Raw genomic sequence first — 27,541 nt, forward strand, 5'->3', positions numbered from 1 at the left:
ACCGGATCGATCAAATGTCCGAAGTTCAGTGCACAGGATTCAACAGTAATGAAGTTCGCGGGGTCAAAGTTTCGGTAAAAATCTGCAACGGTTCACATAACTCTCTTCCCACGGGTTCGAATCTTCGTTACAGTTTCTAACGTCCAAGTGTTTTTATTTTACGCTATAAAATGCTACAGTATATCGACAAAAATGTCTTCGTTGACATTATGAAATAATGCTGTCAGAAATAATGAGAAGGAGAATAAAAGGAGAAAATGTTCCGTAACTAATTAATAATGACTAAGGGAACAGAAGTATAATTCATTTTCCGGCTAATTAATATGCGTTTGGTTGAACACACATATTCGAGTAGCTCGTGAGAATGATCAGTAGAATTTTTGCACGATAAATACGAGGAGAGTCCTTGATTTCTCACTGTTGTTTCTCAGAGAGTCGACGGAGGAAAGGAAAGGGTTGCTCCATTGTGGTGGAATTAATGGAGTCGATCCCGATGGGGAATTAACCCGTCGTGCCGGCTCGTTACCTCGACTTTACCGCGCGTCTATGCGCGGTGCATTTCTCGGAAAAGCATCGGAGATCTGCTCTCAAGCTGGCTCTCCCTCGCTCTCGTTTCTTTCCTCCCTCGTCGCTCTCGCGATCTTCGTTTTGAATCCTCCTCGCTTTTTCTTCCCTCCCTTTCTCTATTTTTTCCTCTTTGCAGACAATGGAAGAGAAAAGTAGAGGAGAGGGAGCGCGCATTCGTCTTATTTGCATCCCCTTGAATCTCGAACTCTCGATAAGTTCGTGTCTGTCTCTCGAGACAAGACAGCGCATCACTTCTAGCTTCGAGAATGCAGCTGTGCTCTCTCGCGATCCTCTCCAACTCGTCGCGGCCCTCCGCAGTCCTGCTCTGGCTCTCTCTGTCTTTTCACGAGAGTGACAACAAACGAGTCAAACACTCGATGCACACGTTGACGAGCGCGCGTTAATATTTATCCAGAAACATACACGAGGGCTCGAGCTCGTGCCAATTTGAGGGAGAGGCATCGTTTGGACACTTTTTGTCTTACTACTCGAAAGCGTTTTAGAAAATTCATTGAAAAAGAACGATTTTTCGTCGAACAAGGCGAGTCAGGCCAAATCGGAATTTATTCGGATCGGCTATCAAGGAAAAGTAAACCACAATAGTTGAGCAAATAATTCAATAAAAATTTATTCTTCTCCGAACAGAGTGGTAGAGGAGATAAAAATTAATGGAGAAAAAAAATGTAGAATTGAGATCGATTTATTGGGATAATTTGCAACTGCCACACCGAATGGTATAATTTGATTTTCTCCTTTCTTCATCCCTGTGACGAGTGTTCTTCGAGGAAGATCGGAACGCGAGGTTCCGCGAACGATCGTTATCGACACGAGTAATTAGCCGCAAGTGATCGTCATCTATTGGCGAGAGGCCAATAATTTCTGGTCATTGGCGCAAAGCCAACGTGGCCAATAATTGCTTCACACCAATAGGTATAACGATTTATGGCACGAGTATATAGCCTGCGGCACGAATGGTTATTGGCGTCCGGTCCAAACGCGGTATGACACGCTATTGCCATTTTTTAAGGCAATAAGGCCCCCGTAAAAAGAGGGATTTAGCGAATGCGATAAAAATGCTCGCTGCTATTTATCGTGTTACCAATTATTTGGGATCGTAGGTCGGAGGATAGTGAAATTCGCGAGTCTTGGCTCCCGCAGAATACAAATTCAACCGCGGACGGGGTAGGAAGAAAGAGTGCGAGCGAGGAGTAAAAATCGTACGAAGCTAAGATTGCGGTGTGAAAGGTCATGCGGTGAATCCGCGATCGGTTTATCACGATGATAACACAAAAGTCCTGAATCTCATTGAGCCCTGACCCTGACTCGAAAAAATTCAAATCTCTACCAAGCCGCCTATGCCTCAACCGGTTCGCCGCGCGATCCCGCCCGCGCCAAAGGCCGCCGCGAGTTCAGAAGCAACACGATGGAAATTCCCACTAAAAAAAACGTTCGCTTCCCCGACGAGGCTCATTCAGCAGGCTTTTTATGTGTGCCTACTCCGATGCTCGACACCAGCGAACGACCAGCACCGGTCTCGGTGCGCGGCTTGCGCTGCCAGCACCGGGGTGGCCGAGTCACGGGGGTTGAGTTTGAGGCCGGAGGAAGCGGCGGAGACGGGGGAGGCTGACCTAGAGATGTCACTGGGTTAGCGTGCCCACGGGCCATCCATAACCCTGATACCCGGTGATACATACTCCCGAGCTACGTCCCTCCCTCTCGCTCTCTCCCATTCCGTTTCAGCTCTCCTGGCAAACCTGGCGAACTGCAGGCTCGCTCGCTGTCATATGCTAGATTCGCATGCATGCCAAGTGCCAGCACGAGTGTACCGAGCAATTTGAGTCGACCCAGCGCTATCAATACACGCATATATATTCCTTTGTCTACATACAGATTTCCTCGTCCGCGTATGCACATATACGATCGCGTATAACCATGTTTATATGCCAAAAGGAGTTGGAGTTTCGTTCCGGTTCACTGCATATGCAGACCCTCCGTTATTACAGAGAGGGAGAGAGGGACGGGAGTCGACGAGGCAGGGAGAGTTATTACCTCTCGTGTATAACAGCATCGCGAGAATCCTAATCAAATGTCTGTCCCTCGGACTTACGACAGACGAGCTAATGTTCCAACAAAGACCTCCAAAAAACAGCGCGCTTCGCTCAAAATCAAAGCCCTTTTTTCAACTCCGCGGTTAAAAGTTTGCTCGCTACGAGCGTTGTTTCTGAAAATTTGAAGCAGTGCCAGACACTTTTGCGGAAAGGCAAGAATTCTCGATGTCGAAAGTGCAAGTTTCGATCTGCCCTCATTTTTAGACCTCCGTAGAACTGACGGATTTCATCGACTGCATGCGGCTACGAGGAATCGCGTTTTCAGCGATCGAGAAGCGTACACTTCATTTGGGAAAATTCCTAAAGAAACGATAATTCACACGCGCCTATTCACGGACACGCACACTGTCGATTATGGAAATTGAGCAGTACATTATACATGTATGTGACAGTAGCTTCGTACACACCAAGATTTACAGCCCGTTACTAAATCAAGCGGAGATCCCTCCGATAAGTCGAGTCGCGGTCTGCTCCCCAGCAGCGAACGTATGCTTGAGTTTTCGTTGCGCCCATGTGTACAACGTCCATTATTAACGGATTAATCACGCGAGGATCGCGCGACTCGACGTTCTCGCGATAACGGGGAGGCGAAAAGCTTGAAAAAAAAAAAAAAACGAGAAATAACCGTGTCGCGAGCGTCACTGATCATTTCGACCTGATTTTCGATTAACGCGGAACTCAATTTTCCTCCGTCTCTTTTTTTTTATCACTTTTCACATCAAACTCTCTCGCGCATCGATTTACCTCGTTTCATAATATCCCTCGATTATCAAGATCGATCGATTCGAGTGGTCGGGGACTGATGGAATTTATCGGAGATTCGATTGAAATATTTCCGTCAAAAGCGACGAGGATTTCGATATTTTTCATAGTGAGAATCGGGAGGAAGAATTTTTCCGCGATATTTTTTGAGGAGCTTCGAAACTTGGGAGATCATTGGAACCGAGCACTTCTGCGCGGTCGTTCGCTTGGAACGTCAAGCCATATTTTTCGAGTCAGCAGCATTTCGTTGCAAAGAATTGTGGGTAAACATGCAGCCATGCGACTTCGTAGCAAAAGAGTTTTGAAAGATCGTAATTTTGCAAGTTTTCCGAGGCACGAGGACGGAAAGAAATCCAATATGGAAAATAGAATTTTTAACCACGAAAGGAATTCCTGTAGAGTGAGATTTACGAAAGTAAAATGTTTCCTAGTTTTTTTTGTTTTTATTATCGTTGCGCTCGTATTTTCGGGCCGTAGAAACTTGAAATATCTTTTCTCATATTCCCCAGCACATTATTGCGCGCAATATTTTTTTCAATTACAGCGTTTACGGAGGCGCCGTTTCCCGGCTCGTTCGAAAGCCCATTTTATGCAGTCGAAATTCTCAAAGTAACATAAACCCTGCATGATGCTGCCGTGCCGCGCGGCTCAAGCAACATCGAGAATGCACGTAAAAAGCTTGTGTGACACACACTGCTCGTGAACGTGACTCCTTCACGTGAAAAGGATTCGTCGGGAAATGGCATGTAGAAATGAGCCTCTCGTATCTCACAGAAGCTTTGATAACGTATAGCACAACACAATTGACGATTGAAGCGTTTATGCGGAGCCTTTAGCTCGTGGAAAATGGAGCCGTTTCGGGCTCGTGGAGCTCCAATGTGAGAGCTTAATTTACCAGTTCTCTTTAAAGCGCCACCAGGTGTGTCGCTTTCCTGGCGTCTTCCAATTCCGAGCAGACGTTATTTCTTATTTTCCCGTAATATTAAAACCGCGCTTGTGCTGTGAGCGCACTCCCATTCGAAGAGCGACGAGAAAACTCGAAGAGCGAGACTTTGTTGCCTTTAATTAAGGTTGCTCGATAGCAAGACCCGATTTCTTAGGGAAATTTTAGAAATAAAAAACCGAAAAACTGGTTCTAGTAGTCAAACAAAAAATGTGTATCGAAATAACACGATTTTAAAAACATTATCCGCCGTCCAGTTTTTGAGAAAACAATTGTTGCAATAAAAATCGTATATGAGAATTTGAGTGGGAGAATTCCGAGGTTCGCGACGTGGCAACGTTGTCGCCTGAGACAAACATCATTATGTTTAAGGACGCCCCGCTTGTCTCAGACAGTGGCCCGTGTACAGTGTTGCCACGATTCACGCGCTTCTGAGCGTTCATTTGAAAGCTCGTATTCGCGCATACGGCATGAAAATGTATTCTAGCAGGGGCGTATGCAAAAGGAATAAAAATATGGAAAATTTCAAAATGCACGAGCCATTCTGAAATTTTAGTAAAATATTGTAACCATATATTTTTTGACTTATCATTAACGATAATTTGAATGATTTTTGGGACATGTTTCCAGGGTGTTTCTGAGGCACGACGGTGAGGGAGAATTGAACATTTTTTTGAGTGGCTCAATTCCTGAACGGAAATCACTTAATCGCTACAATTGAATAAACCACAAGCCAATAAAAATTGAAAAAGTCCTTTTTCGTGTTCATTACTTTGGACGAATTGATGTTCCCATCATCGTCGACCGTCTCGATCGCGTGACACGCGTTTTATATCATACGTGTGCCATGAACTGTTCAGTGTCTCCTTCGCTCAGCGATCAATTACAAATCAAGTGCATTCGGCAATTACAAATCAAGTGCACTCACCGGGTCAAAAGCCAAAGCACGAAACGTCGTTCCCAAAAGTCCCCATCAAAAATCCTCATCAATCGTCTGCCCGCCAACGTTCAATTCACCCAGCATTATTCCCCGAGTTCAATAACGATGCATTCGTGTCCCTTTCTTTTAAACGAACATGCCAAATTCACGAAAACCCCAACAAACTCGAGTCCGACCCCAAACACGATTCCCCCTTAATAATTTTCAGCGCTGAATCGCTCGGATGGGAGAAAATGCCCAATTTCTAAAGACATATCGCCGACGAGCCGTGCTCGCACGAGCTCCCCACGACTTCTGGAACGAGCGGTACACACGAATACTCCTTTCCACACGAGTTTGAACCTACACTGCTCCACGCTACGTTACGATACACCGAACCAGTGAAAATTCTATCTATACGTTTCATTCGATAAATAAAACAAAAAAGTAAAAAATAAAAATTGGAAAAAAATGAAACAACAAAAAATTAAAAAAAAAATAAAAAAATAAAACACGAGAGAAAAAGAAAGCTAAAGCTGAACGAGGTCGGCCGCGATTTACCCTGGCTGCTCGTCGATCCACCACCACCCCACACGGATCCTCTTTCTCTCTTTCACCCTCTCTCTTTCTCTCTCTCTCTCTCTTTCATTCTGCTCCGGTCAAGGTCGTCGGCTCGAGAGCTCCACATCCCCGCCGCGAATCCCCGTACACGCGGATACGTTCTCGGTGTATATACACGTATAAATTCGAAATGTACAGTATATGTTTATGTATAATGTACCATCGAACTATGCCGTTCTCTATTGATGGTATTCCAGTCGGTGTTGGTGTAGATGAGGCCTCCCTCGCAGCCCCCGCCGATTCTACCCCGTTGGAGAGCGGGAGGAAGAGAGAAGGAGACCGTTTCAAAAGTTGTTTTTGTTTGCGGTAAATCAATTGGGAATGCTCAAGCTCCGCGCGCGGAACTTGCCGCCGGGTTTTTATTCGATCGATCGACGCTAGTGAGGACGAAAAAGCACCAGCAAGCGCCCCGGGGCGTAAGAAAAAACTAGCGGAAACGTGCGCTATGCACGACGCGCGAATATGCAGCTTCGCTGAATTAACGCGCTTCAACGTAGAGCAGCCCAATTTCCTCTCACTCAAGACTCTTCCCGACCGAAAGTTCTACTCGATTCTGGTTTATGAATCTTCAGCAGCTGGAATCATTTTTTAAAACTTTCTTCGGATAGGTCCAACCGGAAGTCTTGTTTAGGGACGCCGGACTCAAAGTTTTTGAAATCGGTGCGCGCCGGAGATTCCGAATTCTTCGGGAACGAAAACGTAATCTGAGAAAAATATTGTAAAAAGACAATTCCGTCGACGAAGCAGCGAATATGCTCGAAGAAGAAAAAAATGATGGGAAAGAATATCATTTTGTCTGGAAAGAAATGAATGAGAAATTCGAAAAACTGGAAAAAAGTCATTTTTTAAATGAAATTTCAGTGCTTCCGAAACGGTGCTATTCCAGCTCGACAGAAAACGCAATTTTTAGTGCCGCCCACTCACACAAGAGATTCGTTTAACGTGATTGCAGCATTATGTTTTTTTTTTTAAATCAGCAGTAAAATATGTGCTAGCGATAAACCTCGATTTAGCGAAGCGTGCACGGAGGCATCATTTTCGATGGTATTTCGAGAGTGTGAGCGATCGGTTGACCGAATGGAGGTTACCAAAGCACACGGTACTTCCCCACGGCCAGCACGTATTTTCATTATATTTTTCACAAGAGCCCCGGAATGCGCGAGACTGTGAAAGAATTTAATTGAAAACCATAATATCGCGGGTGACCGAATCTCGGTAACGTGCGCGATCGCGAGGCATTTCTTTAGCTTCATCTTTTTGTTAGATCGCGGGAGCAAGTGCAACGGTTTTTTGTATCCCGGGCGAGGGCGAGCGAGGGGAGCGCTTGTGGCGGGTTAAAAGAGCTTTCGAGCTTTCAACCCTCTTCTTTCTTCTTCGTCCCTCCGCAATACTCCCCCGCGACGATAAACGACGACACGCTGGCCGAGATCGGGGTGGCGTGTCGCCTTCCTCGCTGTGATAACACCACGCGAACGAAACCGGGATGGACGGAGAAAGGGGAAAGGAGGGAGCAAGAGAGAGAGAGAGAGAAAAGTAGAAAAATATTACCCACTCACAACGGATTCTCATTTCCTCTTCTGCTTTTTCTTTTTTCCGTTTCACCCTCCAAAATTATCTACGCTCTTATTCCATTCGCCTTCACCCCTTTTTTCGTTCTCCTGCTTCACACAAACAAGTTCTACAAACCGAATCGTCGCCCTCGCTCCTTCCCTCTGTACTCGATATATTTGCGAGCGCGCTTCACTTCTTTTCCATTTATTTCGTTGACGTGCGTGACGAAACTCGCGATCGTGTATTACAGCAAAAATATCACCGCCCTTCTCATTAGCACCTGCCTTTCATTTGTCTCGCACACGACCAAATTAAAACTTCACCCCCCACCAGGAACGTTCTCATGCGGAGGTGTCAACGTGGCAATTTTCGATTTATTAAAGCAGTTCATGCACGAAACGATTTTCTTAAGAAAGTCTTGAAATTTACAGCGTTTAAATCCTGGGTAGTCGACTGACACGCATATCAAATTTCAAAGGGTTCGTCTTGTTCGTTATTTCGATATAAACGCGTTTAAATATGAAGAAAAATACACAGGGTTATAGGAACTCTGCGCAAAGAATTGTTCGTATTTTCATTTTCAGTATGTAATGAAAGCTTGGGAAAAAATTCGAAACGATTGTCTTCGTAGTAATAAAGAGAATGAAATTGATAATGATGAGCACTCGTATAACCTCACATTTGCTTATTTCAGCATTTTTTATCTTCTTGCCTTGAGACATTCCTGTCGTAGCCTTCTGTCTTTTTATTAAAACTTTTTTCTTGATACATTTCTGCTTTCTACTGCGATTTTTTACATAAGAAACTACAGTACTTTGGCAAGGAACGAACGAAATTTCGGGTTCAGTCAGTGATGGATCCCCGATTAATTAATGGCTTGTAATTTCATTCGCCAAAAGATAAGTTGAAAAAATGTATTTATAATTTTGAATTAATGACTATGACCTCAATTTAAATTGATTATATCTTTAATTAGGGAGTAAAAATCGACCCAATTTAGACACCCATAAAATACGATTCTTCGGACACGATTACACTATTATATAAGTTTTTACGGATATTCGTACGAATTTACACCCACGATTGTTGGCTAATTCAAGCATTTCATCGCGACGTTTCACAAAACGCTATTCGTTCCATATTGCCCACTCGAAATAACGCAAAACTGAAAGCATTTCATTGAAATTTCTCGTGGTAGAATGAAATCTTCAATTGTATTTGACGAATTTTTCTGTTGAGCGAAAGAAAAATTAGTTTTTCGATCGTCTGCTTTAATTTTTCCATTTTGATAATTTTGTCCCAAATGATATTATGGGATGTGTAATCAGTCGGAGGAGTTCGACAATATTTTCATAAAATTCTGAAATGAAATTGAGTCGTCTGGAGAGCATACATTCTCACATTTCCAATGCCCTTTTTCGAAGGAAAATATTTGGAGAATGATTGAGAGGTTCGAGCCCCGTTTGACTTCGAAGCCAATGAGAAGAGGGTCAAGGAAACTATGAAATTTGGAGCTTGACATCCGGAATTCAGTTTTTCCGTCCGTCCGGAAAATGGACTCGAAACTTGCCGCAGATTTCTTATTCTGCAAAGAGAAAATTGAAGCTGACTCCTTCGTATTTGTGCACATCGTAGAATCACATCAGTACGAGCATTTATTATATAAAGTCGAGGATGTCGTGACGACCGAAAACATTCACGACACGTGGACAAACACCCTCTGACGTTTGCCCGCTTCCACTCGTCCCTTCTACAAAGTGGCTTAACCATCCTTGTTTTTCGAAGCACGTGCAACGACTAAATTTCTACAGTGGCTCGGTGGTCGACCCTTGGGAAATAAAGCCGGAATCGCTCACGACATTATCTCGCTGAATTTTCTACCGAGACTTTTAATTTTCAACCGCATTGTGATAAACTTTAAAATGCATAAAGCTCTAAAACGATTTCGCTATATTTTTGCATGGAAATAATCGATTCGGGCCACTCCTGAATAGCCTCGAATCTGAAAAGAAACTTTTATTCGAGACCATGCACAATTCCAGTTACGATTCTTCATTCGAATTTGCCTCACAAACAATTAACGTATTTCAATAGAATTTCATTATTTTTCCCGATCGAAACGATCAGGAAATGATCGGGGAATTTGAAAAAACTAAAAAATTTGCAATTGATCGAATACATCGATTCTCTCAGCTCGAAGATTCTTCCGAAGCGAGGAAGCCAGCACGACGCGGAGAGTCGGTTGATTGGGCGAATCAGAGCTCCGCCATGACCGAAATTCGCCATGAGAAAAGAAAGCGAACGATCGCGTGGATGGTGATTAGTGAATAAACTCGTAAAATTTCGATCGCCCAACGTGAGCTCGTCGAATGTTTTATCGCGTAGTAATCAAAACTCCGAATGGCACGTTCGTATCTCCATAATACGAAGGAAATGAGAAATATGCTGACTCGTCGATGCGCCAGATTTCGAGAGCAAAATGCCTCCTGCTACCGACTTATTTGTACTTTTGGCATCGCTATCTTTTCCCAGATCATTTTCCCCGGGTACGAATGAAGATATTCATCAAATTTGGAAGTTAGCAAAGCTTTTTGCTCCCGAAGCAGCTTATACACGTTCACGTAAATCGTACACATACCTACTTTAGCAGGGAATAAAATATGAGAGGAGTAAAAATCACGAGCAGCTGCTCCGTCCCCGTGTGTTTACCGGGCTACATATATACGTGCATAAAAACTTTATACGTACACGTCCTTAGGTATTCAGCATCGCGCTTCCTGCATCAGCAATTTCGCGATTATTCGCTATCCCGGATTTACCGTACGGATGATTCCCCAGAGTGGAATGGAGAGCCCAAAATATAGGATAACTATATCTGTGTATGCGAGTATTTATATGGATGAAAGTACAGTTGAAACCGGCTGCGCCGGTTCTGGCTGCACGAAGAACGGTTGTGCTCCGGAGCACACAACGACGAAACACATGAGCGAGTGAAATTTGTGCCAAAATCATGGCCGCCCTTTCCCAATTCCAGCCCCCGAAGCAGTGTGTGTTATACGCGGCGGCGGGTGGCCTCCGATGGGGAAGAATGCCGAGAACCGGATTTCTCGCGATGTACGCGCACGTGAGTACGAGTATGTAAACGAAAGTTTTGTCGTGATCGTACACGGAGAGAATGCAATTTGAAAAGTCACCGTTCAGTAACGATGGCTCCGATTCGTGATTTTATTATGGGAAAGAAATTGAATTTTCCTATAAATAAAATAATATTCATTGTCCACGGTAGAAACTTTTACCGGAGTATTTAGTAAATTTTGACGTCACGGTGAATTTTACGGCGCTGCACTGTCCAAATTTCCGTACGAATGTTTACGCGAGGATGCGGCTATACTGGGGACATGGCAGTGGTATCTTGTCACTATATCGGCCTATTTCGCGTTAGGGCAAAGACATTTAACCGTGACGCACCGCAAAATTTACTAAGCGTTTTGTCAATTCTTGTATTCGTACCGTAAATTTCACTATTTACAATATTTACTATTAAAAAACTGAAAATTCGGGAAAATGTTGAAAATTTAACAGTGCCTTACTGGAGTAAATATTTTTCGTTAACTTGTCCCGACAGTCAAATGTATGGGGTAAATTTTACGGGCAGGTCCATTCTTACCGAAGGCCGTTGGGACCACGACAAATGCAGAAAAAGGGCCTCCTGGCTGAGTGATTTACATACGCAAACTGGTGGAATTCGTTCGAAGTAAGCGATTCGAAAGATCGTCATAAACCGACCATTCACCCAAAGCTTTTGCTTCGATTTCGTTTTTTTGAAAATAGTAGTATTTCTCATGAACAGCCCAATCGGTGATGAAACTTGAGATATAAAAGCTGCCGGCAGTTTCCGAAATTCTTCAAATTTCGTACCGAATATTCGATTATTTGGTTTCAGGTTAGAAGCAAGTTTCACTTATCGATTATGCGAATTAAACCGATTGAAAAAAATGCTTTTCCAGTTATTTTTTTTCTTCACCAGCAGGTTGGAAGTGGAGCCTCGTTATTTCGGGGCACGTTTATTGTCGTACGTTTTTCCTCGTTCTCTTGTTCAATCGACAATATATAGGATGGATTTTCCTATAAACGAACGAACTTCTCCGCAGCCATGTACACTTGGTGTACACATTCGTATCAAGGTTATATATACGTAGACAAACCGCTATTATTCACGTTACATAATATTGTACATATTTAGAATTCTATATATAGGTTTGAAAGTAAATCATTGCTGAGCGGACTCTCGATATTTCGACGCCTCGACATTATTCCCGTTTTCCTATTTTTCTCTGAATATATTGACGACAATTATCGTTTTATTCATTTTGTCTGTTGATCGAGAAAGTCCAGAAATAAATAATGCTCCGGTGGACCCAAAACAGTCGATAAGAAAACTCACGTTCTCGGTTATCAATTTAGTTTTTTGTCTTTTTAAATGGAATACGAAACGACCGAGGAGGTAGAAACTTCGAGGCTTTTCGGGAAGAAATATAAATAACTCCGCGAGTCCAATTTTTTCATTCGAAATTCTTATTGGATCGGAAATATTATTGACTCAAGTTTTTTCCTATGAAAATAATTGCTTCAAAGGAAATCTCGAGAATTGAGAAAAAAGAGGAACAAATGAACAAATGAAAATTGTCAAAACAATGAACGAATGATCCTCGGATAAGGATTGAGGCGCACGATAACTCGGATCTGAAACAACATTTTCTTTTTGTGCCCGAGTTATATCGGAGAATACTACGACAGAAGTACATAAACAGAGTAAGGTATTAGATATAGCCTGAGGGAATGGAATCCCTGGCGTACCGTCGAAGTCTCCAACTTCCCAAGACACCTCAGCCCTCCGGGTCTCTATTGCGAGCCCCGAGACTCCGGTGGATCCTGGATCCGAGTCGACATATCAAATCAAAGGATAAATTGTGTTCTACTCGGGACATAAAAGGTCATTTTTATACGGCGGAAGGAAAATAGGAAAACAATTTCGAAAAAAGCAGCATGGGTTTTGACCCATTTTCACATCTTATATTTCGTTTCTCGGGTACGCTATAACCCCTCGAAACAGAATTTATCTTCGGGGCGAAAATTGAAATCGAAGCGAGTGCTTGATGCAGTTTTTCGATGCCAATTTTCCAGTTGTCACGCGATACTCTCTTTCCCATTTTTATTGAGCGCAACGATGCGATTGAATTTGATGCAACGTAACAACAAAAACCATTTAGTTTCACGATAATGAATTGCGTCAAGTCAGACTTTGTGATATTCCGATGATTTCTTTCACTTTAATACCATCGACGCTATTTTCGAAATCGAAAATATCTTCGATTTCGCTTGCTACCAACCACGAGAACACGCACCGTATAATGGCACGTGAATAAAAAAAGAATTGCATAAAGAATTTGAATGCACGAGTCTACACAGGACGCGACGAGGATGAAAGATAACGAGGGGTTGGCGCGGTGGTTGATCGGCCAGTGGTAAAGTGCCAGGCCGAGCCAGACACCGAGACCCATTTCCCCACTGAGCGAGTTCGCCAAGCAAACTCTTGCTCTTTCTCCTCTTTCTCTTGCTCTCTCCCCCGTCTCTCTTTCGTCCTTTAACGCTTCGGAGGTGGACCACGCTCGACTCTTCGCGTTGCCTCCACTCGGCACTTCCTACTCCACTATTCGCGAATATCCGGTCGGGCGTGTATACATGTATCTCGGTGCGGAAAGCTTTGTCGTATGTGCAGCGAGCTCGTGTTGTCGTTTGCAAGTACACCGCCCCGTTAAACTACTGCACGCTCCTCCGTGCGCTCGCTCCGTGGCCATTGGCATTTCCCTCGTGGCGCGCACTTCGCGACCAACTTTTCAAGCCCTTTTTGCCTCGATCTCGTATCAACGATTATCTTGACGGTTTTTTCAACTGGAGAATCGAAATTCGTGACGAGAACTCCCCGCGGATTTAGTTGCCTCGTGACAATTTGGATTTGGGAATTGTAACTTAATGGGAAATATTGAAGGGAGTCGTTCAATTGTCGTGGAAAATTTGGAAAACCTTTTCGTTCTTTTTGTCATTTTAATTGCGGAGTCGCGAGTACTTTTCTTCATTTGCATTTTGACAACGTCGATCCACAGGGCGGTTTGGCCAATGCGCGATCTCTTTACGCCGGATGGACGAACGACAGTTAAATGACAAAGCAATGCGGTGGACGCGGAAAGGTCCTTTCCAGATTCTCTTTCTACGTCGTGAACTTCGGGAAGGTCGCTTTTGCAGTTGAACTCGCGGGGACAGAAGGCAGCGACGGGGAAGCGAACCGAAATTTCTGGGAATGGCAGCTCCCTCTGCGAGTACCTAACAAACACCGTGACTCCGTTGAAATTTCCGGATTCGGAATTGCTTCCGAGCTTTTTGAATACAAGTTCCGCATGGATTGTTGGAAATGAGAAAAATGAAAAACTGCACGCGCGCCAATTGGGAACGTGGAAATTGATATTCAGGTTCTGGAGAAAATTTGCTTCGCTTTCAAAGCTACTTCGGCTCCCCCAGCGCTCTTGTTACACGGCAGTTTGTCTGAAAATAGTTAGAATGATTTCTGCAATGAAACTCGAGCAAAATGAGCACCGCGCATCTGTAGATGCGAGCTTGCCTGTATCCTCGTCATTTCAGGCCATTGTTTGCGGTAATTCTTCCGGCTATATTCGCCCTTTGAGGAGGGAACAGTTGTGAGTGAAATCGAGATTATCCCCGTGCACGTATGAGCGTGGAAAAGTCGTTTGAATGGGAAACAGGCAGAGGGAACCCGATGGAGCGACGAGCGGTCTCTCATTTGTTGAAAACATACGAGATCTCGAGAAGTACGTAGAGAGAATAATGATGAAAGTGCGTGTATGGAGAAATGCTCGCGTTCAAATCTGAGGCGTTTGTCAGATGAAGTGAAATTGAGAAGAGGAAAAGGGAAAAGCACAGAGAGCCAGAGAAGAGGAAAAGTAGAAAGAGTGAACGTCTGCGTCGACGAGGATGAGGACGACGATGACGTATCACTCGATGCTCCGTTCCTCTCGCGCTTTCCCCGACATGCGAGTTGCCTCCCGTTGCTTTTGCTCCGGTTTCATAGCCGCGTTTAAATCCTGATGGAAGTGAGACAAAAAATGAGCGAAAAAGAGAGCTCCGGAGTAGGAGGAGGAGGGAAAAAACTCAAGAGAATAAGACAAAGAGAAAAGTAAACGAGTAGCAAAGATAGACGAAGCGAAGGACAAATAGAGAAAGACTCTTGTCTTTAAACGGTGAAGGATGAAAAAGCAGCTTTCATAGAAGAATTTTACTGTACGACGTAACAGATCGAGTCCTCACTAACGTATGGGCGTATATCTCATTATTCAATCCATCGAGAGCGATTAAACGTGCGCCCACTTTTTCCCCAACGCTCCATCCATTTGTGTATGAATATTATCGCTGGCCAAAATTTGGGTAACCGTGCCAGGTTCGCCAGCGAGCTTATTCTCGACGAAGCACTTTTTTTTAATTAGAAAAATGTACGAACCCGCTGAACACCCCTCCCGCTCCATTGCAGGTATAAAGTTATATATTCCTCGCTATATAGACACGTTCATATATTTCGGGACGTTACGACCTGGCGCAGTGGCAAAACTACGCCATTTTTTAACCTCCCTCCTCACATGCTTGAAGGAACGAGGAAGAGTATCGTAAATGATATTTTCTTCACGCCACTTTGTTCAAAACTTCCTTCAAGCAATTTTCGAATGTTGTAACCAAAACTGCTTGTACGATTAGCTCAGTCATTCGTAGTTTCGTTTGCAAGGCCATAAACCAACGTTTCTAAATTCGATTTCCACATACTTTTCCTCCAAAGTTATTCCTCCCAGTTATTAAGGTACCGGGAGCACTAGCAATCTCTCGATCCTGAATGTTTGCAGTGTAGTCACGATCTCACATTTAGTGAGTGGGTAGATCAATAAAATTCAAGTGATTGAACAATCGAGAGTTATTTTACGATTGAAAATGTGAAAATAGCGGTAGGAGATCGAACGCGAAGTGTTGCTCGTACGTGTAAAAACAAGATTAGAATCGAGATTATTTTGAAACATTGTCAAAGGGAGGCTGAAGAGAAGAGAAAAGAAGCAGCGAAGATTGAGCAGCTGCTGTTTGCGAATCGAGACGAAATCCGTTCACCGAACAACGGAAAAAAGCAGTAATTGTTCAACTAAATATAGAAATTGTGATTAAATTGTAACGTCAAAAGTTTGTGCGAGTAGTGCGACGAAGAGGGGTAAAACAAAAACGAAAATGGTACAGTTGGGGCAGAGGTTAAAAAATCGATTTCCGATGGGGGTGTGCAAGCAGGTAAAGTACACGTTGGTAAGCCTCCCTCATTAAATGTGGTATAAAACCAGGAGAATAACTCGTGGAATTTGGCTTGAAAGTGTATCGAGAAAAATTCGTAGCGAGTATGAGCAATAAAAAAAAAAAAAAAAAAAAAAAAAAAAAATAATACGAAGATACATAGCGATGCATATATCGAGGTGGACTCTTTCTCGCCCATTCTCATTCTCTCGCGCTGGCTCTCTCACCACTCATCGACGTCATAGCCAATCGATATCGTCGGAGTTTTAGCCGGGTCACGCGGTCTCGACACTTTCGGCCATTCCCGAGTACATACAAGGGGGTTCGAAGAGGGAAAGATAGGCACGGAGTATCTATGCGGTATACTTCGTAAGGTCGACTGTAACCACATCCTTGAATATAGATATTAACGGGGAGGAGTTTAAAGGAGGGATGAGGGAGAGAAAAAAGTGAAAAAAGGAAGTAGCGAGTTGAAATTCGCTGGAAGTTGCATGCCCCGACGTCCATATCGTGGAGTTTGCCTGAAAACGGAGACTCGCGCGGCCCTCTGCTGTGGCTTGGCCGGAACTCCCCGGTACAGCCGACTGTTCGGTGTACAGGTTACATCGCGGTGAATCCGAAAGAGCCGAAACGTGTGTAGCGAAAATGTGGTGTATGGATGAGCGATAGAAACGAGACGGGGGGAGCGGCGGGGTTCGTTATAGAGAGAAAACGCGAGGCGCGTAACAGCCGCAATGCAGCTTCGCCGGTGGTGGCAGAGGCCTCGCGGCTGCATCCTCTAGTTCCTACTTTTAAGCATACATAGATATGTGCTCGAGCAGCCTCTATTCCTTCGGTGTATCGCCGCCGCACCGCCTAAGGAATAAAGTTACGTGCCAAGCCCCCTCCCCTGAAAGCAGGTGCAAAAAATTCGCATTTCGATGTGTGGAACAGTTACGTGTATATGTACGCGTATTTGAATATGATAAATAAGGGGTTAAACTCTGAAAGCTCTTCGGTGTACGTATGCAGAAACGCTTCTGGAATCATGAATACATTTATGTGTGAATAAATGATAATGAGGATTAGAAAAAACCGAAAAAATACGCACTCGAATGTCGAGTCGGAAGATTCCTTTGGACTCGCCTTTGCCAGTAGAGTCCTAGACGAGCGCTGTGCACAAGCTCCCGAAGCTCTTCGAGGCAATGAGAGTCGCAAAAAAGAGGGTTTGAGCAGAGGTAATAAAAGAATGGAGTGCGAGGTTTAGATAAGTCGAAAGAAAAAAGAAACGAGAGCAGTGGAAGCAGGAATGAGGAAAAAGAGAAGAGTTCTTCAGGGCTTGGTGTAGACTTCCGGCCGGATCCGTCGCGTGGCCTCTCCTTTGCACTCACACGCCCCCTTACCGGTCACCCGGTCACGCGATAAGGCCGACCAGGCAGCGCCGTTATACTACTTCGCAGATATACAAGCTTTTATGCTGCAACTATAGACACCTGTAAATATCAAGTCGGCTCCATGACAGAAGGACGCTTTCCCAGGATCGCCGCTCTCGCCCTGGCTGCATCGCGCGTCCTTTTTCCCTTAACGGAGTCCTTCGTCCCGGTGTACACTGGCTCTGGAACATGAGCGCAGTAGCGCGCACCGTGCCAGAGTCCCATAAATCTAAATTAGAAACGACCCGCTCCTATCTCTCTCGCTCTCCCCCCTGCTGGCTCTCTCGCGTTACACGCTGCGAATCTCTATACATGAAAACACGAAGTATCCCAGCTGTACAGAGTCTTACAAAAACCCACAAGCCTCGGAGTCTTCCCCTTCGACCCTTGGATCCATCGAGCATCGCGGAAATCGAGCCTCCAGTCACCGAATTCATCTTCGATTATAAAGAAAATAGCGAAAACGAATCGGCCCCTTCGAAGGCATTCGAAAGTCTCCGCACCCCGGAGCACCCGCCCTCGAGCGCGGAACCCTCTCAAAATCGGCTTTTGCTCGACCCTGTACGATCCGATACATGCATGCAGACGAAATTATAGCTGTACAGGACACGTATACGAGAGGAGGCTATAGCTAAAGTTGTATAACGTTGAGAGATGCGGCTGAGGATATAGAACACTCGCGACGGGGTGCAAACACGATGGAAGACTTGCCAGAAGCAAACAGTACACGTGTACACGTATATTATGTACATGTAGAAGGGAGAGAATACAGGTGCGTGACGAGCAAGAGGACGAGGACGATTGCCATCGTATCTACATGTATGTACGTCCACAAATATATATATATGTATTTTCACGAAGACGAACCGGCAGTAGTTCAGGCACGTACGTCTTTCGCGAATACGTCCTTTTGACACAGCCTGCGAGACAGCCCAGTCGCTTGCAGTCATTGTGCTGCTGCACCAACTTCAAAACGTAATATGCATCATAATAGCCGAGCACCTTTTCCACGAGGGTAATCGGAGTCAGCTGTAAAACAGGGTCATTCCTTTGTTACACTAAGATATTTTTATGCCTTCGCCACTCGCCAGATTTATTTCGACGATTTGCCTCTCTATTTTTAGCTCCGCCTTGCCATACTTGTTCGCCAACGGTACTGGCATATTTTTAGAAGAAGCTTCTTCTCCGTTATCTTTACTATACCTGTGCCGCATTCCTGCCTCTCAACTCCATGCTTTTAAGCGATTTTAACTTTTAAAACTCTCGCTTAGCCTCGTTAAATCTTGCGCCTTGTATAAGAGTCGTTGCGTGTTACTTCGCTTTCGAAAGGTTCGTCGTTACGAACGTGCTATTACTCTCGATGCTTGTGGACACTAACTTTTTTGGGTCGCGGGACTGAAAATGTTCGATAACGCTCGCTCCACCGGCCAGGGGCCGAAGTTAGCCAGCACGCTCGCTTCCATTTCTCTCGGCGAAATCGTAAGAATATTGTCTCATTTTCAGACGGTTTGGCTCCGCTCGCGCAGGCACATTTTTAAGGGTAACGTTATTTGTCGCATTCCAGCTTCTGGGAAGCGATTAAAAATTCTGGTACGAGGATTTTCGTGACGTGATCTTCGCTCTCCCGTTTCTCAACGAGCTCCCAGTTCCTCAACGAAATAAGTAGTTCAAAGGAGCCGATACTTCCGGAAGGAAGCCGGAATAATTCGTTCCTCCCGGGTGAAGAGAGTCTCGAGAACTTTGTCCCCTTCATTTTCGCCGCGGACCTTATTAAAAGTTTGTGAAATCAAACCAAGTCTCGGTCAAAGTGTTACAACCCCGCATAATTTGGTTCCCGGAAAGCAGCTTGAGGCTGCTCGCCTTCGTAATCGAGCAGGCTGCGGATCGAACCGGAGCCCTGAAACTCCGTCGCAATCGCGGAGATACACAACAATATAGATTAGTCCATACGGAGCCGCAGAGAGCCGAGGATTTTGGCGATGGAAAGCGATATAGAGAAGGCACCTCGCGGCACAGAGATTAACCTGGTTAGATAGAAATCTACTGCGTAGCGATACGTATGCAGACATCGATTGGACGAGAACAAAAGGTCATAATTCTCGAACGCTTAACGCCTCGAGGGATAACGGCTAAGCCCTTGTGTTTCCAACCTCAAACGTAATCCTGTTTGTGTACAGGTCGCCCAATATACGTAATATCTCGTAGAGGCTCTCCGGAAACAATGCGCCTCTGCATTGAATCCTCGTGTACCAGCAGTAAACGTTTTAGGGCTAAGTTCGATTCGAGGGACGCTCGTAATTCCGCGCAAACTAGCAGTTGGACGAGGTTGGAGCTCGCTCGTTCCGGGACGGCTCGGCTCCCCGATATCCACGGATTTTTACGGTCACGTGAACGCGGGATGCTGGCAAAGCCTTTGAAAAACCACAGCAACGCCGACTCCTTAATTCCCTGGGAGAAAATCCCTCGCCCATTGTGTATCCTTCTGCGTGGGTCTGCTACGGACTCGCGCCTATTGCCTCGCATCTCGAAAAATGAGGAAATTCTTGTTTTGTGGTTGAATAGAAAATGTTCTGGTCTCGTGAGTTTTGGTATCGATTACATCTGGTCAGCCTAAAATTGATGGAACCTTTTGTCGCGATTGCGAAGATTTGCTGCTTGGAAAATTGCGATTAGGCTCATCGAGGATTGACGTCGGAGCGATTGTTTAGTTAATTCGATTATAAAAACACTATTTTTTAACTGAAATGAGCATCGGAAGGAGAGGGGCAAAGCTCAGTTGTAAATTATCTGGGATTCAGAGTCGGATTAAAATAAATCCCTCAAATGAATTGAACGAGGGGGTTGGAGCTTTATTTCGGGAATGAATTTATCAGGAAATCCAGTCCGGGAGACTCGTATTAAATGCTGAAGAATTGCGAGGCCAGGAATTACCTAGAATTTGGAGAATCGAGGGAAAACACTTGCTGAAATGATTTTAAGTAGCTGCGGTCTTCCGACCAAATTCAAAGTAAATCGAAGGTGTTCGAAAAATGTGAGAGGCAAAGGAAAGCCTGGTAATTATGCTAGCCTTTCAATCTTTGTGCCCTAATTGATCTCTCGTCGGCGCATTAGCTGCTTTCAGCAGTGCGATCCCATCGCGGCGAAGATTTTTATTCGAGAAAGCGCCTGCAAGTGAGCGCACGATGGTCGTCCCGGCGATCATAATTTCTCGTATTTATTTGAGGAGAAAAAATGGCTTTCGACGGTGGAGAATTTGCGTTGGACAGCTGTGAAGTTGGGCTCGAGGAAGCTGCGGGGGTCGTCGAGTGTACCAGGCTGGAAGCTCTCGTGCTGTTTTTTTTCTTCTCCCCTTTGACCAACCCTCCGCGCTAGCCATTCCGAGAGCGCTGGCCAGTGAATTATTAATTGTCGTCACATCGTGCGCACGGCTCCCCTGTGCTTTTCTGGATCTCTTTTCTCTCGTCACGATCTCCGGCGTCGTCGTCGACGACGACGGGATCTCGTCGTTGTTCGTCTCGAAAATTTATAGCCGTTGAATTTACGGTCTCATCGGTGTGTACGGATGGGAAAAGGAGACACGGAAGCTCGAGTTCTCGCAGAGTTCACGTGTGCGGTTGTGTGTGTGTGTTGTACATGCTTCTCACTTGTGTACAACAACCCTCCTTGACATATATCGATGTAGACACACGAGTACACGTGTACGTGTAACGTCTATTGGAAAAGAGCGCAAGAGGAGGAGGAGGAGGGTAAACAAGCAAAATCGAAGGGAGCGAGCGCTCGTGTGTGTGGAAAGCTCTGCGTACTGCACATGATCCGAGGCAAGAGAAAAACGGAGCTATAGCAAGAGAAACGAAGGAAAATCGGAAAAGAGAGAAAAAAGAAAGTAAAAAGGGGTACTAAAGTAACAGATAGACGCGGAAGGAAAGAAAGAAAGAAAGAAAGAGAGAGAGAGAGAAATAGAGAAAAGATAAAAAGACTGGCTGGAGAAAAAGAAGCTGCGGTACTTCAGTGCTTTGAGTTTAGTGTGTACCTTAGTTCCTTTTTTTGCCAGCATCCCTTTTTCCCTTCTCCACTTCTCAAGCTTTCTCATTCTCTCGCTCTTTTCAAATTCTCTTCTCTTCCCCTTTGCCTTTTTATTATTCCCCGCCGTTCTCGCTTCTTCCTTTTTTGCCGTTCGCTCTCCCTCTGTTTTCTTTTTCCATGTATTTCCTCTCGTTTTTTCCTGGCAATAGGAAAGACGAGAGGCTCATCTCGAGACGAGCGAAGGACCTCTCTCTTGTCACACTCTCCTCCTCCCCCTCCTCGCCTTCCGCCGCGCTTCTTTCTCTTCGTGCCACGACGACGACGGAGACTACGCGGGGCTCGGGGCTCCGCTATCGCATACACCAGGGTGCGGAGGTCCCGGCTAGCAATTTTCTTCTTGTGAAAGAGAGACCGAGCGCCGGAGAGAACCAAGCAAAGAGGGAGATCCTCTCTTTGCTCGTCGAGGTCAATCGATACGATGCCTGCGAACGACGAACGGGCCTCTCCTGTGCTTTCCCTGATCACTGCACACACGAACACTCCCCTCTCAAACAGACACGCTCGATTATCAGCCAAACCGGGACCGAACACACGAGACGTCTGCACCCTATACTTATACAAACAAATAAATACATCTGGCTGCGGCTATACACGCGTCTCGAAAACTGCTGTTGAGATACGCGAGAGCGAGGCGGTGCGCGGCCCTCTGCAGCTCCTCATGTCGAACCTAAACCGGAACAAGTCCGGGCCAGACTCGATTGGAATTTACTGTAATCTACTTCGACGGCCCGATAACACGAGGACTCCGTCAAATATTGAATGATTCTGACCCCCAGGGAAAATCGCTCGTCCCAAGATTCCTCGACTTTCGACTGTTTCGCTTCGCTTAACCCGAGGCCGATCCATTCCGTCTATTCGCCTCGTTGACTTGCTTCGTTTGCGATTCGACTAGAACTGATCGAAACCGCGGAACAGTTTTTTTTACTGCGATATGGAAGTTGAGTGCAACGGAGACTTGGAACTTCCGGCTCGTAAACGCGACGCCAAAGCTGCATCCCATTTTTTTCATTTTGTGTGCTTTTTAACACTTTTTATTGTACGAAAATCGAGATTTTTTGCTGAAATTGAAGAAATCCCGTCGACACAGTTTCCTGACGGAATGACGTCACGCGAACAGAAATGAAATTAATGAAAATTCATGAACTCGATGAACGATAAATATGAAACGGCATTTCAAGGTAAGGGAGGAAGACAGCTTTTCAGAGATTGACACAAATGCATTAGCACAGTCGTCCATAAATCATTGTCACTTGCGTACACTGTTCCAAGAATGTTGGAAGTAGTCAAGGCCACTGCTCATTAGCGATTGATTAATCGATGCTGGGAATTAGTCAGAAAAACTCGAGCATATGAACGTGCATTTGACACGTTATTGGGTACGACTGTACTCTGAGAAAAACGCGGATATCCGAATCGAAAAAAAATTCGAATCGAAAACTAGTGAAAAATGAAGATTTTGGAAAATTGACTCTCCCCGCGTTGTAATTTGTCTCCTTAAACGAATTGAAAGAAGAATATAATTTTTCTAATTTATGCTGTAAGAATCAGCGAAGCAATTATCCGATCGCAGCAACGAGTAAAGCTCGTCGTTGGGAGGTTCCCCACTCGTAATTTCTTTCAGAGCTCCCTTGTTGAAATTACCAACGTTCAAATCTCCCAGACGACAATTCTGATTGATGAGATATTCGTTTGAAGTCGCTTTCGGTTCATTAGGTTGATTCGATGTTTACGATCTAAAACGACATGCCTCGTCATCGCGACGCTGATATTTCGACCTCGTCGCACGTCTGAGAGTCTCACAATTGAAAGGTCACCAAGTATTTTTGGCGAAAAACGTCGCGGTGAGCTTTAACGACGACGGGAAATCACCGGCGTCGTTATCGTCATGGTTCCCTCGTCCTCGTTATCGTTTTCAGTGTATTGTCTCCCTCTGTGTACACGGACAAATTTCTACATCACATTGACTTTCCTCCGTCGATTTTCCTCCTAATTCCACTCCTCATTCATTACGCATCATTTTATTGTTCGCTCCTTATCCAAAGCACTGAATGAGAATCGTTCGATTCCAATGTTGTTATCAAACACAAAATCAGTTAAGAACCCAATGAAATTTGAAAATGGACGTCAAAATCACCAGCGAGCTGTACGAATGCAAGAAAATTCGATTTTCCAACTTTATCAATAAACTCGATTAAATATTTATCTACACTGAAAAAACAAATTTGTTTGTGGAATAAAATTTATTGAGTTGAACGAAAATATGATGGAGACGAAAATGTTTTTCAGAAATTCCCAAATCATTGAGTTCATTCATTCAACTTCAATAAAATCCTTCCAAAATTAAATAATGATTTTCCAATGCTATATTTTCATTGATCGTATTTGAAAAACTAACATACGTTTTATGTCTCATGGAACCAGGACTGCCAGCATTGACTTTTGACGCTTCAACAACCGTCGAATTATTGTGACACATTTTGATAAGAATTCAATCGATGATCGCACGAGACACAACGCGATTAATGCATACGTTTGGTAGGCGAACGAATGTAAAAGCAAATGCCTCAACAAACGGGGGGTCGTCCGAGGGCGTGAGCCTCAAAATAATGAAATTTTTCTTCATTCCACTGCTGCAATTGAAACAGGAAAAAAAGTGATGACAGCTCATCAACAGAAAATCGCAATGCCGCATCTTTTCTATAAATAGAAGCGACATCAGGGGGCTCCTGTCGAAATGTACTGAAGCCGAACACGCACTTAATTTCGCATATCAAATTTTAAAGGGTTCGCCTTGTTGGTTATTTAGATAAAAGTGTTTAAATATTAAGAAAAATACACAGGAAAAATCGTTTATCTTTTCATATAACGAATGAACGCTTCTTACGAAGTTTATGAAAAAGTACACAATGACGATGAAGTATATAGCGAAGGTCTGAGATAAAATTCAAGTCTTACTAGTGATAAAGATACGTTAAAGATTGAACGAAATTGGTAAAATGAGCACTCGTAACCTCACTTTTGCCTATTTCAGTATTTTGTTTCTTCTAGACTCGGACCATTCCTGTAATAGCCTTCTGTCTCCTTATTAACTCTTTTTTCTTGATCCATTTCCCTTTCTGAAGCGATTTTTTTACATAAAAACTACAGTATGTTAGCCAGGGACGAATGAAATTTCGGGTTCAGTCGGTGATGAATCCCCGATTAATGAATGGCTTGTAATTTCATTCGTCAAAAGATAAGTTGAAAAAATGTATTTACAATTTCGAATTAATGACTCTGACCTTAATTTAAATCGATTATACCTTTAATTGAATTCAAACGTGGATAAAAAGCAGGAAAAAATTTAAGTATCCTCGCCCCAGGAATACGTTAACGGGACAGAGTGTTTTTATCATGTGGAAATACGTTTCCGACGTCATTGAGTTTTACACTGACTGGCGTAGGGTGTCTCTGAAATGCCATGAAAAATTTAAAGCTCAAGTAGGTCATGACGTTTCCGCAGGCAACAAATCGTCAGCGATATTTTCCTTCATCATTGAAGGAAATAATCAATAAAATTTTTAATGATTCTTTTTCTCAGTTGAAAGAGATGAAGATTCATGGAGAAGTGAAAGCGCAGCTTCCCGGATCGATTAAAATCGTCAATTCGATCCCCGGAATCGCATTATCAGAGATAAATACGCAAAAGGCGATTTTTCTCCGCGGAATTACTCAATCTCCTTAAACGGGTGAAGCTCAGACACAAATTTCGAGACACTCTGCATGAGAGGTCGTATATCCTTCGTAATTTTCACTCTGTAGAGAGGTGGCTCGGTTATGCGCCTCGTTTACGCAGAAACGAGGAGGTTCGAGTTATATAGCACGATATAAACCTGTCAGACGATGTACAGTGATAGTGTACGAAGGACTCGGAGAAAATTCAGCGCGTCTGGTAAATATGGACTTTCCATAATGTCTGAAGATTCTGTTTTAACAGACGAGCAAGCTCGTTCAATTGATGGAAGAAAACGATGATTTAATGAACTTTATAAACTCCTTCGACGTCTAGCAAAAGTCCGCTGTTTCAAGAATCGAAGCGTCCCTTCCCCGTTGCTTGAAATCATTTTCATCGAAAGGATCCAACGACTTGGAAGAATCCTTCTAAAGACGCTCAACGGACTCGTCGGAGAATCAAAGTCGAAACTTCTTAAGGTCTTGGCTAAATATTCTTCGTGATCGGCTCGCGAGGGATATCGCGCGGAAAAATAGTTTTCTGTGTTACGCTTCGTTAAATTACGTTCGACTCAGCGGCTCCCTCGTCGATGCATCTAAGCTTCTCTGTCATCTTGTATTTTCAAGCGAGAGAGAGGGGCCGGGGGAGGGAGAAAGAGAGAGAGGAAAAGGGAAGGAGCCGGGTGGGTAATGCTCTCGGTCAAATCGGCCGCACTCTAGGCCATTCGCCTCATCTCTCCTGCCACACTGCTGCGAATATGCTGCAGCGTGCATGCAGCATCCGCTACTGCAGCAAACACACTATCGCGCGCGCAACTTTTTCTCTCTTCTCTGTCTCGCTCATGATTTCCCGAATTTTCACTCGATATTCCAAATACGTATGGACTTTTATTTCTGCCAATAATTCCAAAGGGATTTTATTCCCATTCCGATGCTAAGTAAATCTCATTGATTTTTCCAATGAAATTATTGCCCCCGCGTCAGATTCCGATGACCGTGGGCATTTCGTCTGTGTCCGATTGACAACCGTATCGATGAATTTATTTCATTTTTATTTTATTCGATGCATCATCAAAATTAGTGGCAAAAATAAAATAGGACAAAAATGAAAATCGAGGAATTTTCGTAAAATTATTTAGCAATTGTGCGCGTTGACTAAAAGTGGGGAAAACTATTATTTTCCCATCGAATAGAGCGCTCGTTCCGACGTTTTTCTCAATTTAAGCACCGCCCTCCCGACCCTTAAAGACCGGAAGGATCAGCAGAAATGAGAACGAAAGAGAAAGACATTTTTATATTTCTTTTATCCCGCGACAGTTCCATCCTGAACAATCGGAGAACATTATTCCGCATACGAGTTGCTTCTCTGCGCAAGGCCCATTTTTATTCAAACCTCAATGACGATGAATAGGAACAAACGAATGACGGGATTTCCTGCATTTCGGGAATAGGTCGCGGTCTTTTTGCGATTCTCGTACGAATGCGAGCGAATCGTTGGGGGGGGCTTTAATTGGCGAGGTCGCGCAGCCCGGAAAATAGGAGTCGCGCGACGTACTGTCAAAAATTTTGCAACGTCGAGAATAAAAGAAATAATAAAAATAGGCACAGGAATGGAGATGAAAAATGCTCAAGGAAAAACAGAAACAAAACATGAAAAAAAGAAAACAGTTGCAGAGCAGAAAATAGAAGCGAAAAACTTGGATAAATTTCGAAAAAAAATTAAAACGAGGCGAGGAAAAAAGGAAAAAACGTGGGGAATTGAATGAGCTCAGAGAAAAAGGAAATGAGCAGAAACGGAGAGGAAAGAAATGAAGAAATATGAGGATAATTAAAAAACGAGCCAACGAAATACGGAGCCAGAAATGCAGGGAAAAAATGAAATTATTCTGAAAAAGGAACAACCAAGTCCAAATTTGGAATAAATGGAGATGAACCAAAAACGAAAAATCCCCCTGGAAGAATGAAAAAATAAAGAAATGAGGTACGGAATCAGAAAGACGAGAGCAAGCCACGGAAATGTCGAGTGCATCGATGAATGATTTCGAGCAATGTCTGCGGCAGGGAAAAAACGAAAGTAAGAGTGTCAGAATAGACAGAGGAAGAGAGACACAACAAGGATTCTCGAATGCTCAGAAAATTGGTGACAGCCTCATCGCCCGACTACCAGTTTGCACTGAACTGTTCTACTAGCTGTTACTACTTTCCGTGTCTGGCCTCGACGCCTCGTTACTCGAATGCACCGATTACACGAGACATTACACATCGCTATTATATGCGCTCTCAATGATAGAGCTCAGCATCCGTCATACCTCTCGATAAAACTCGTACAAATAGGAAAAAAAGAAAAATGCATGGCTTGAAAAGCGTTTGAAAATCGAGGATTCATCGTTTTCCAGCGATATAAACTCTCGTCGCTTTTTAATCCTTCAACACAATGGCAAACTGTTGTGTAAAACACTTTTCGCACAATTAA

General features: G+C 44.1%; 1 protein-coding gene across 3 annotated transcripts in view; it reads right to left on the reverse strand.

The window, feature by feature from the left end:
- LOC122416189 (acetylcholinesterase-like) overlaps positions 1–27,541 on the reverse strand; it is a 75,933-nt gene that overhangs the window by 34,595 nt on the left and 13,797 nt on the right. The window lies entirely within an intron of this gene.

This window comes from Venturia canescens, chromosome 9 (genome assembly GCF_019457755.1).
Source record: "Venturia canescens isolate UGA chromosome 9, ASM1945775v1, whole genome shotgun sequence".
NCBI lineage: Eukaryota > Metazoa > Arthropoda > Insecta > Hymenoptera > Ichneumonidae > Venturia > Venturia canescens.